The following is a 10,315-nucleotide window of genomic DNA, read 5'->3' as shown; positions in this document are numbered from 1 at the left end:
AAAGTATTCAAAAGGATGAAGAAGTGAGAAAATATAAAGAAACAATTTTAAAACAAAAACAAATAAGAAATTTATACAAAGGTCCATGATAAATATGCAAAAACTAATTCTGCCTTATAAAAATCAGAAATTGTCAAATGATATTAATGGTCATCATGACATTGTAATGAACAAATATAATCCTTACAAGTGTCTGAAACAATGCCCGGTACATAGTGGGTACTCAGTAAACACAGACATTATTGGGTTTTCTTTCTTGTTGCTGGTATTACAATTTATAATGGCATAGTAACAAAGAAATAAAGATGAGAACCAATAATAAAGAGTAGAGTCTTGAAAAAATTTCAGCTGAATATTACTCAGGGCTTCAGAAAATCAGTATATATATATACATATGTTTTCAATGGCCAATTGAAATATGTTTGTGGTGACTGTGACCATTAAAAACATCAGCTGTGATCATCGCTGACACTGTTAACAGAGGTGCCAAGGATTGAAACAGACTGGAAACTTTAAGTGAGGTGGTTTCTAAGAGTACTGTTCACTGAAGGATTATGGCAAGGTCAAAGGTAAAAAGCAAGTAGTTGACTTTTACAAACAGTAAACACTGAGCGGATACCTAATGGCCTCAATGATGCTATTAAAACTCCAGTGAAAGAGGCAAGCTGCGAGCTTGAAAGCACAGGGACCCTGCTGATGTAGTTAAAGGACACTCACTTATCTAAAAGCAGTCCTAGGGTACCAAAGACTTACCAAAGCTTGAAGACCATTCTAATACATGCCTTTTAGATGGAAAGGTATCTTTTATAAATTTTGTGGAATTTGAGAATTCTGTAAGGCAGTTAAATCTCCAAGCACAAAACAATGTTTTTATCTTTAATCTACATCGTTACCTTAGAAATAGAAATGTGTAAAAATTCTTCTTCAAGGCTAGATAGGTAAGTATGGAATACTGCAGTTTAACATGTTAAATTTATGTATAAACTGGGCTCAGAGATATGAAGAATAAGTGATTCATTTATTATTGTTTTATAAATCTCATTATTCAGAAAGAACACACAAGGTTTTTTTGGAGGTGTTAATAATATGTGTGTGTGTGTGTGTGTGTGTGTGTGTGTGCGCGTGTGTATATGCATGTGTTTGTGAGTGTTCATGTGTGTATACGCCCAATTCCTCCTCTTCATTAGGTAGAACCTATCTAGATTAGATAATGTTCAGTAATACATAGTGTTATTCTTTTTCCTTTTAAAAATCTCCAAATTCTACTAAATTGTCAAGATCATGTTTCTTTACATATAGCGCGAGTGTCCAACACATCAGTCTCTCCTCAAAACTGCCCTTCTCTTTGCTATTTGTGCCACCTGCTGTAGTAATTACTGGCATGGGCAGCCTTTTATTTACTGGGAGGAGAGCGGAGATGGTGCATATTGTGTGGGAAAGGTAAAAAATGTAATAAAGTAGGAAAGGATTAGAACTCGCCAAGCACCCTGGAGTAAGGCATTTGTAGAGACGTTGTTCTCAGATTATTTTGAATATCAACCTAATTATAAAGGAATTGAGGACCTAGGCAAGCAATGTGAACGCCTTTGGCAACCAGCAGCCTTGCATCCTGAGGCTTAAAAGGAGAATAAAATTTTTAAAAGTGCAGGAATCTGTGGGAAAAATGAGCTTTAGTATTTTGTCTTTGAACACTTACAGTAAGGACAAGGACTCAGATTGGAGCTATCGGTGTTTTTCCTGCTAAACTAGTCTGCAGCCTAAGTGGTACTTACTCCCTTAATTGGGCTCCTCATTCCACAGAGAAAGGATAGCACAACAGGGCTGCTTCATGTTTATATATTCTACTCAGTCTCCTTGTGGTGATAAAAAGTGTTTTGATTTTAAAGTTGATTTTTATCTTTCTCTTAACCTTGGCTCTCCAGTACGTTGGGTGTATGCAGCGTTGCTCATCTCATCCGGTCTGTTATATCTCACTGACCATACAACTCTTCACACTGGACACAACACAGCTACAAACAAATGAGAGTTAGTACTCCTGCTACAGTCCTTTAACACTGGCAGCCAAGGATCAAACACATTCAAACAAATGCTGCTAAACCGAGAGAAGTATATGTGCACATAAGTGTGAAAGTGTAAAGGAAGTTTATTAATTCAAATTAAAAAGTATAGCTGAGAAACACCTTAAACACTATGAAAATAAAATGTGGCAAAAATCTTTCTCACCATGTAATAAGAACAACATCCTCAGTCTGTTTTTAGGTAAGAAAAGGAAGTAAATGATCTCATTTTGATGCATGTTTGCTCTGATGTGGAATATCTTGACATAATTTACAATCCCGGTTATCTTTGGCTATTGCATAATGTTCTTATCTTAATCCATTATGTCATTCAGTGTTCTACCAGAAAAACATGTCCATGATTTCAGACTGTCCTAGAGAATATCAAGAATTCTGTTGTATACAAAATACAATATTTCTCTGTCGAATTTTGGAGTTTTCGTCATCTTTTAGAACTGACAGTATATAGCAGACATCAGTGAAGAGATTAAAACCAATAATAATAAAGAATGAATTGTGCCTATTTTAAGTTGCCCATGTGCTTTAAAAGAGAGGTACTCTTGTTCCTGACAGATGTGAAATGCTTTACGAAGAAAAAAATCAGATAGCTAAGAACAGCCATTAAACTTCAACTAATTTTTATAAAAGGTAGATTACAATGAGAGAAAACTAAGAGAGTAAGAATGACATGGCAGCCTTATTATACCTCTATGTGCTTCAGAATTTCATTCATGCAAAGTCAGGGGTTCCCAAGCTTTTAGAAGAAACATTGTGTAATCCACTTCAGGCATTAATAGCAGACGACAAAGCCATCTTTCACAATAAGCTTCATGAATGTTTTTGAATTAGTGTTTAAAAATGCCTTGAATGTTGGCAAGTGTTACAGAGTGATTAGATGTTGTGATTATGTGTTTAACAAGGCTATATTTATATCTTTATATCTGGTATCGTGAGCCGGGTGCAACAATAAACTGACCCAGGTGGGAAGGAAGTAATGAGATGAAAATAAACAGTTCCAGTGGGAGAGAGGAAATAGCAAGCTAGTCCAATGGAAGTTGCCACGAAGGACTTGATTGGCTGTAGTAACAGGCAAAGGCTGTCATCACATTTCTGGCTTCTCTTTGAACTGACTTCAAGAATACTACTTTTCTATATGTGAATTTATCAATGTTGGCCCCTAATCAAGTTTCTAAGAAACGAGGAGAGGGTAAATCCTCCTCCGGTTCTGGGAGTATCTCATGGACCTTTAAGTCATCACATAGCTATATTGATCTGTCAGGTTTTATGATAGTCAACACTTTGATTATGACCTTGTCCCAACCTTGATTCATATAAACTGACTTCACAAAAGGTAATCGATAGGTATAGTTGCATGTAGAAATTTAGTACACAAATTTAAAAGCAATTTGTTTTGCTTTGTGCTCTATTTCTGGTAGTTGGCTATTGGACATTAAGCCAATTTAACTGCTTTTGTTAGAGTTCTTCTTGCTGTTGTTTGTTTGAAAAGGATTATGGTATGCCATGTTGCTTATTTTTTCATTACTGGGATTTGAACCCAGGGCCTTTGCACTGAGCCAAATCACCAGGCCTTTTTAACTTTTTTTTTTTTTTTTTTTTTTTTAACGTTCAAGCAGGGTTTTGCTGAGTTATAAAGTTGCTCAGGCTTGGCTCAAACTTGTGATGTTCACAGTTTTAGCCTCCTAAAGTGATAGGACTACAGGTGTGTCACATAGTCAGTTCCATAGTTTTACTTTTTCTCAATTATATTTACACAAATTTGACTATGACCTGAAAGTGGTAAATAAAAATTATAGAAATAAACAATTCATAAGTTAAAAATTGCATTGTTCTGAGTAGTATGCTAAACTCTCCTGCCATCCTGCTTTTTCTCACCCAGTGCATGAGTCATATATATATATATATATATATATATATATATATATATATATATAACTAACCACTGAGTTGTCATCTTGGTTATTATTTAGATTGATCATTGAAGTCTTCTGGTGCTAGTGTTTAAGTAACTCTTACTTTGCTTTATAATGGTTACTGTGAGACATAGACTTTGTCTTTTCTGTCAAAGCACAAGGCCAAAGAAACTCCATTTTGGGTTTACCTGATATTGTAATTGACTCCCTATCCAACCCCTCTTGCTCTCATGAGCTCTCATGAGCTCACTATGTACTTTTTATTCCATGACACAGCTGGTTTCCAAGGCAAAAAATAAGAACTGTTCATTCCCAACCACACATCCCTCACCCTCATGATTAGAACCAAGGACTTTTGAGTCCACAACACACATCTCCTAACCTATTCAATAATGCACCGCCCATACCCTTCCATTGTCACTTGTGTAAGTCAACTACATAAATTGTAAGCTGCTGGATTCACCTAATGATTTTAAAGGTCAGCTGCTTCCATTGCGTTAGAGACTAAAGAAGCAACACTCTTTTGGCCTGCATGCCTGCTACCTCATGCTTGCCTACTTCTGCAGAAGTAAAATTCGTTGTAGAGATTTCTTGATGTCTAATTGCTTCATATTTATACCCACAACTTGAGTTGGAGATTATTTCTGACAATTGTAGAGTCCATCAGTGGCTCCCTGAGAGTGTCTGAGACACAAGAACTCTCACCAGCAGGAGGTGAGTCCTATAACCTGGGTGCAAGTGGCCTCCAGTCCCTATGTCCAGGGCCTCCAGACCTGGCAAAGATCTCTGGACAATGCTATAAGAGGCTCAAAGTCAGGCAGGTGACTAAGTAATGATATGGTGGTCAGGGCCATGGTCTTGGGTGAGACCAGAGACCTGGGATAAAGTCCAGATGATGTTGAGTGAGATGGGTGATTTGGGGTGAATTCAAAGTAACTCACTGCAAAATATATCTGATGTGTTGGAGATTAATCCTTGGGCTTTGGGACAAACAGAATGGGAAATCAATTTTTGATTAAATTTGTTAATGATAAAAGACTGGAGTCTCAGTAGAAGATAAATTACACACTGTGTTGGTGACAAGGAACAATTGTTATTTGAAGAATTGCAAGAAACATAAGAATTTGCTTCCCATCCTCTCCTCTACATGAGACACCCTGGAGTCCCTGTATCCAGTTTATTGTCCCTAACATCTAGGACCATTGGCTCAACCTCAACAGGAGCTGATGTCACCAAGGAGGACCTGGAATCTAACCTGGAGCCTCATAAGGGAAGAAAGACTTTAGCAGCAGTTCAGGCAAAAATTAAAACGTACCAAAAAGATATTCAAAATCTGTTTTCTCCAAAGACAAAAAGGGGTGCAAAGAAGGGTCAATTCTCTTTTCCTTGAGGGAAGTTCCTTTGAGAGGGACAGGAATAGTTACAAATCTTAGCTAATCGATAAATTTACTTCTGGCTTCCAGTTAACGTAGGTATTTTTGTTTAATTAACATGTATGAAACACTTGCGGTACATTGTAAATCCTTAAATTACAATTACAGGGCTAATTTGCCCTTTTCTTTGCTATGTACTGTTTTAAATTAAGAGCACTGATTCAAGGTTACTTGGATGTCTGTTGCCAGTCAACAGGCATCTAAAAATGTAACAGTGTGCAGCAGAAAGGGAAAAAAGAAAAAAAGAAGGGTTGATATTTTCAGATTCAAGTTGTCATAGGAAAAGTTGTTAGAGGTGTTCATAGTAAATGGGAGGAAGAAAAGTATATAAAGAAGACTATAAAAAAGTGCTTTTGATGTGAGAAGATTTTGTATGGCAAAAATTTTGCTCAGTTAGCAAGACAAAGAGAATTTGACAGAACTAGGAAGTTTGAGTATGTCCAGGAGATGTTTTAGAGGAGGCAGTTTATTGGAAGAAAAAATGTATTTTTGCTCTTTGTTTGGTGGCATCCAGGCTGTTCTTTGTGAAAGCTGCTTGTTTTATACATGTCTCATTCCTTCTCCAGTCGTAGCTCTGTTCTCTGTTTGACTTGGTCTTTAACATCCAAAGAAAAGACATAACCAAACTTATAAAACTATTTTAGATCAAAAATTTGGCTACATATAAAATGGAGACAACTGTTGATTACCAAAAAGTACAGAATTAGAGTACAGAGGATCTGTGCCTCCAAGCACACGAGAAGGAACAGGGTAAAAGCATGGCCTTTGCATTCCTTGATATGTGACAGATAGTTGTGAAAAGTTTATTTCTTTTTCCAAAGATAAATTTAAAAAGGGCAAAAAGGATATAAAGACAAAACTTCAAAACTCTTCTTTCATCCTCTTTGTCTCTTTCTAATAATTTATCTGGGACCTTCAGCTAACAGCGTTAGAGTTTCAAAACATAAAGGTTATACAGGATTTAAGCTGCATATCTTTCTGTATGATTAACATAGCTTAACAGTAGACTAATTGAAATCAGTTGATAAAAACAAAGATATGCTAAAGATTATTGATATGTTTCTATCAAGAGTGTTAGATAACTAAGGTAGTGTTCAGATTTAGTTTTATAAATACAATGTCAATTATTGTCTGTGTACCGTGGCAGTTATTGTCTGTGTACCATTGTTGGTTTTCTCTTAGTTGGTTCTAAACACCCTGTAATACTTTTACCCTCTTGAATGGTTTTACTCTGTCTTGATATATTTGATGTTATAGTATATGAAGTTATACTCAAATACTTCAAGGAAAGAGACACTATGGTAACTACTATTATGTCGGGTTATCTTGTGGTGAAACACTATATTGCTTAAGCTGTTCTGCTCTGACCTGTGCTGTTATGTCCTCTTTTATCTAATCTCCTTTTATTTATTTTTTTAATTAAAGAAAACATAAATTTTAAAAATAGAATATATGACAGTAACCATTTTGATTTCCTATTAACTTGATTTGAAGCCCTGTATTGCTCTCACCATCTTGTTTTGACTGATTGTACTCTATTCTGTTTTGTTTGATAGTATCAACTTAGAGAATATAGGCAACTACTTTGAAGACAGTAAGATTCACTATGATGCCCATTCTGGTTTGACTATTATCTTCTTTTGAAGTCCTGTAATGTCTCCAATGTTTCGGTTTTGTTCTGTACTGTTTTGTTCAATTTTATTATACCTAATGATATAGATAATTCTTTTTAAGACAGCAAGAGGCATTATGGTAACCATTGTTGATCACCTGGTATTCTGTTTTCACATCATGTACTATGTCCATCCTTTTGTTTTGACTGACTCTGTTTTGTTTTGTCAAATTTCGTTTTATTCTCTTCAAAAAAAAAGTAATAAGAACTGTGGGATTAATAAAACCCAAAATGTGTAATTGCTATTGTAAAAAAGAGAATAAAAGAAAGTGCTTTAAAGGATATAACTGCATATATATGTAAGTGTGTAAGATAGAATACCATACATTACTAAGTTTTTGATGGATCATTGAACAGAACTGTTTGCAGTCTCACTGTTTGAATGTCCACTTTGTATGCTTTAATTTTGTAACTTGAACAACTATTTCTAAGATGATAATGTGTAATCTATTAACTATTGATTTCTTACTTTTTTAAAAATTCTATATTACTTGTACCCTTTTTCTGTTTTGTTTTCTTTTTCTCTTTAAATAAATTTTTTTAAAATAGGGGCTTGCCTTGGTCAAATATATATATATATATATATATATATATATATTATAATATTTTAAATATAATACATAAATATAAATAAATATATTTATAATATATAAATATTTCATATATAATATAAAAAGTATGCATATATAATTATATACTATATATTTAAAAATATATGAATTATACACATAAATATGATACTATATACTCATATGCATATATATATACTTTCAAATGTATATATTTGAGAATGTTAATTGTTATGATGAGTCATTTAGAACAATGGGGACTCAGTGGGGACTTCTTACACTTGAAACAGTTGTTGGACAAAACTCTTTTCAATGATTAAAAAAAATCCCAGCTGCCTGGACCAAGATTTGTCCAGTTTTCCCTTTGATGAATGGCTTATCCATTTTCCCCAGGATCTTCTAATGCTACACCCCAGTAATTCTTAAATATGCTATGATACTATACTTACATTTGTGAAAAGAACAGGTTATGCTCTCTATGGCTAAAGTCATAAGGTTCTAAAAAGCCTATAGTTGTAATGCTAGTTATTTCTAACTTCATAAAGTGAATCAAGTACATTCATGTTATCACAAGTATATAGGCCGTTTTAAGACACAGGACTTAAAAAAGAAATCTTATCGTACGAATGACTGCAAAACTGCAATTGTTGAAATTGGGCCCAGGATGTAGAGCGGCTGTGAGTGACGCCGCATCTGATACAAGCTGGGGTGGGATAGAGAGTAGGGGGCGGTAGTCAGGGGTGGTGGGAGAAGGAGGCGGAGAATCACTTATAAATGGTGCCCAAGCAGGACACCGGAGTCCAAGTTTCAGGAGGGTGAACGAGTACTGTGCTTTCATGGGCCTCTTCTTTATGAAGCAAAGTTTAAAGGACAAACCAGTAAAATACTTTACACACTACGGTGCTTGGAATAAAAATGGGGATGTGTATGTTCCAGAAAGCAGAGTACTCACGTATGTGGACACCAGTCTGCAGAAACAGCGAGAACTTCAAAAGGCCAATCAGGAGCAGTATGCAGAGGGAAAGATGAGAGGGCATCTCACAGCTGGTCTGCAACAGAAAAATGTTGACGTGAAAATTAAAAAGAGCAAACAAAAAACCCCTGGTAATGGAGATGGTGGCAGTACCAGTGAGCCACTCAGCCTCCTCGGAAGAAGAGGGCCCGGGTATATACTACTGTTGAAAATGAAGAGACTTTTATGAACAGAATTGAAGTTAAAGATTCCTGAAGAGATAAAACCGTGGCTTGTTGATGACTGGGACCTAATTACTAAACAGAAACAGCTATTTTATCTTCCTGCCAAGAAGAATGTGGATTCCATTCGAGGGGACTATGCAAATTATAAGAAATCTTGTGGAAATACGGATAATAAGGAGTATGCAGTTAAGGAGGTTGTAGCAGGGATTAAAGAATACTTCACTGTGATGCTGGGCACTCAGCTCCTCTACAAATTTGAGAGACCACAGTATGCAGAGATCCTTGCTGATCACCCTGATGCACCCATGCCCAGGTGTATGGAGCACCACACCTACTGAGACTATTTGTATGAATTGGAGCGATGTTGGCATCCACACCCCTGGATAAGAAAAGCTTTGCTTTATTACTAAATTATCTTCATGACTTCCTCAAGTATCTGGCGAAGAATTCGGCAACCTTGCTTAGCGCCAGTGATTATGAAGTGGCCTCCGCTGAGTACCCCCGGAAAGCAGTGTGGGGCGCTCACACTCACGTCTGGATCTCTGTCCACGCGGTTTTGTTCCTAGTCTTTCTCTTGTACAAATGATGCACTTTGAAGATGTTAGTGTACAACAGAATTGATGTTCGTTTTGTTTGATTTTTAAACAGAAAATAAAAGGGGTTACAGCTCCTTTTTTCTTTTTTTCATTTCAAAGTTGCTACCAGTGTATTCAATGATGGACAACAGAGAGATGGTGTAGAGTGTTTTATTGCTTAGTTGACAAAGCTGCTTTTGAATGCTGGTGGTTCTATTCCTTTGACACTATGCACTTTTATAATACATGTTAAATGCTATATGATAAAATGGTCTGATTCCTAGTGCCAAAGGTCCAATTCAGTGTATAAAACTGAACACACTCATCCATTTGTGCTCCTTTTTTTTTTTTTTTTAATGGTGCTTAAAGAGCCCATCCTTTGCAAGTCATCCATGTTGTTCCTTAGGCATTTTATCTTTGCTCAAATTGTTAAAGAATGGTGAATTTTTCATGGTTTTTGTATTTGTATCTAATGCATGTTTTAACATGATAGATGCAATGCATTGTGTAGCTGCAGCTTTTTGGAAAAGTCAAACTTTTAGGAATGTTTTTTCAAATCTTCAATAAATTTTTCTTTAAATTAAAAAAAACCCTGCAATTGTTAATAATGATGAGCTTTTTCAGGTTTATGCTTATGTGATTGTTATACAATTTTGTTATGATAGTTGATGTGCTGACATCTTATACAGTCCACACAATATCACTACAACCATGAGGGGTTAAACATTAATAATCAGTAAAGTATATTCTACTTAAATATCACTCTGGTAATAAAAGTGACTAAAAGATAACAAATTAGATAAAAGTTTTGTATGTCATTTGAGATCTTGTATCTACATAAAGAATTATTTTCTACTAAGATGAAAATTTAAATGTTTCAG

The 10,315-nt window shown here is 35.4% G+C and overlaps 1 pseudogene; it reads left to right on the top strand.

Moving 5' to 3' along the window:
- Window positions 1–1,417: 1,417 nt before the first annotated feature.
- Window positions 1,418–9,445, top strand: LOC100733365 (mortality factor 4-like protein 1; annotated as a pseudogene).
- The last annotated feature ends 870 nt before the right edge of the window (window positions 9,446–10,315 follow it).

This window comes from Cavia porcellus, unplaced genomic scaffold, assembly GCF_034190915.1.
Source record: "Cavia porcellus strain 051 isolate PalLab524CR breed Dunkin Hartley unplaced genomic scaffold, mCavPor4.1 scaffold_1, whole genome shotgun sequence".
NCBI lineage: Eukaryota > Metazoa > Chordata > Mammalia > Rodentia > Caviidae > Cavia > Cavia porcellus.
The sequence above is the reverse complement of the archived record's forward strand: the minus strand, read 5'-3'. Positions and strand labels throughout refer to the sequence as shown.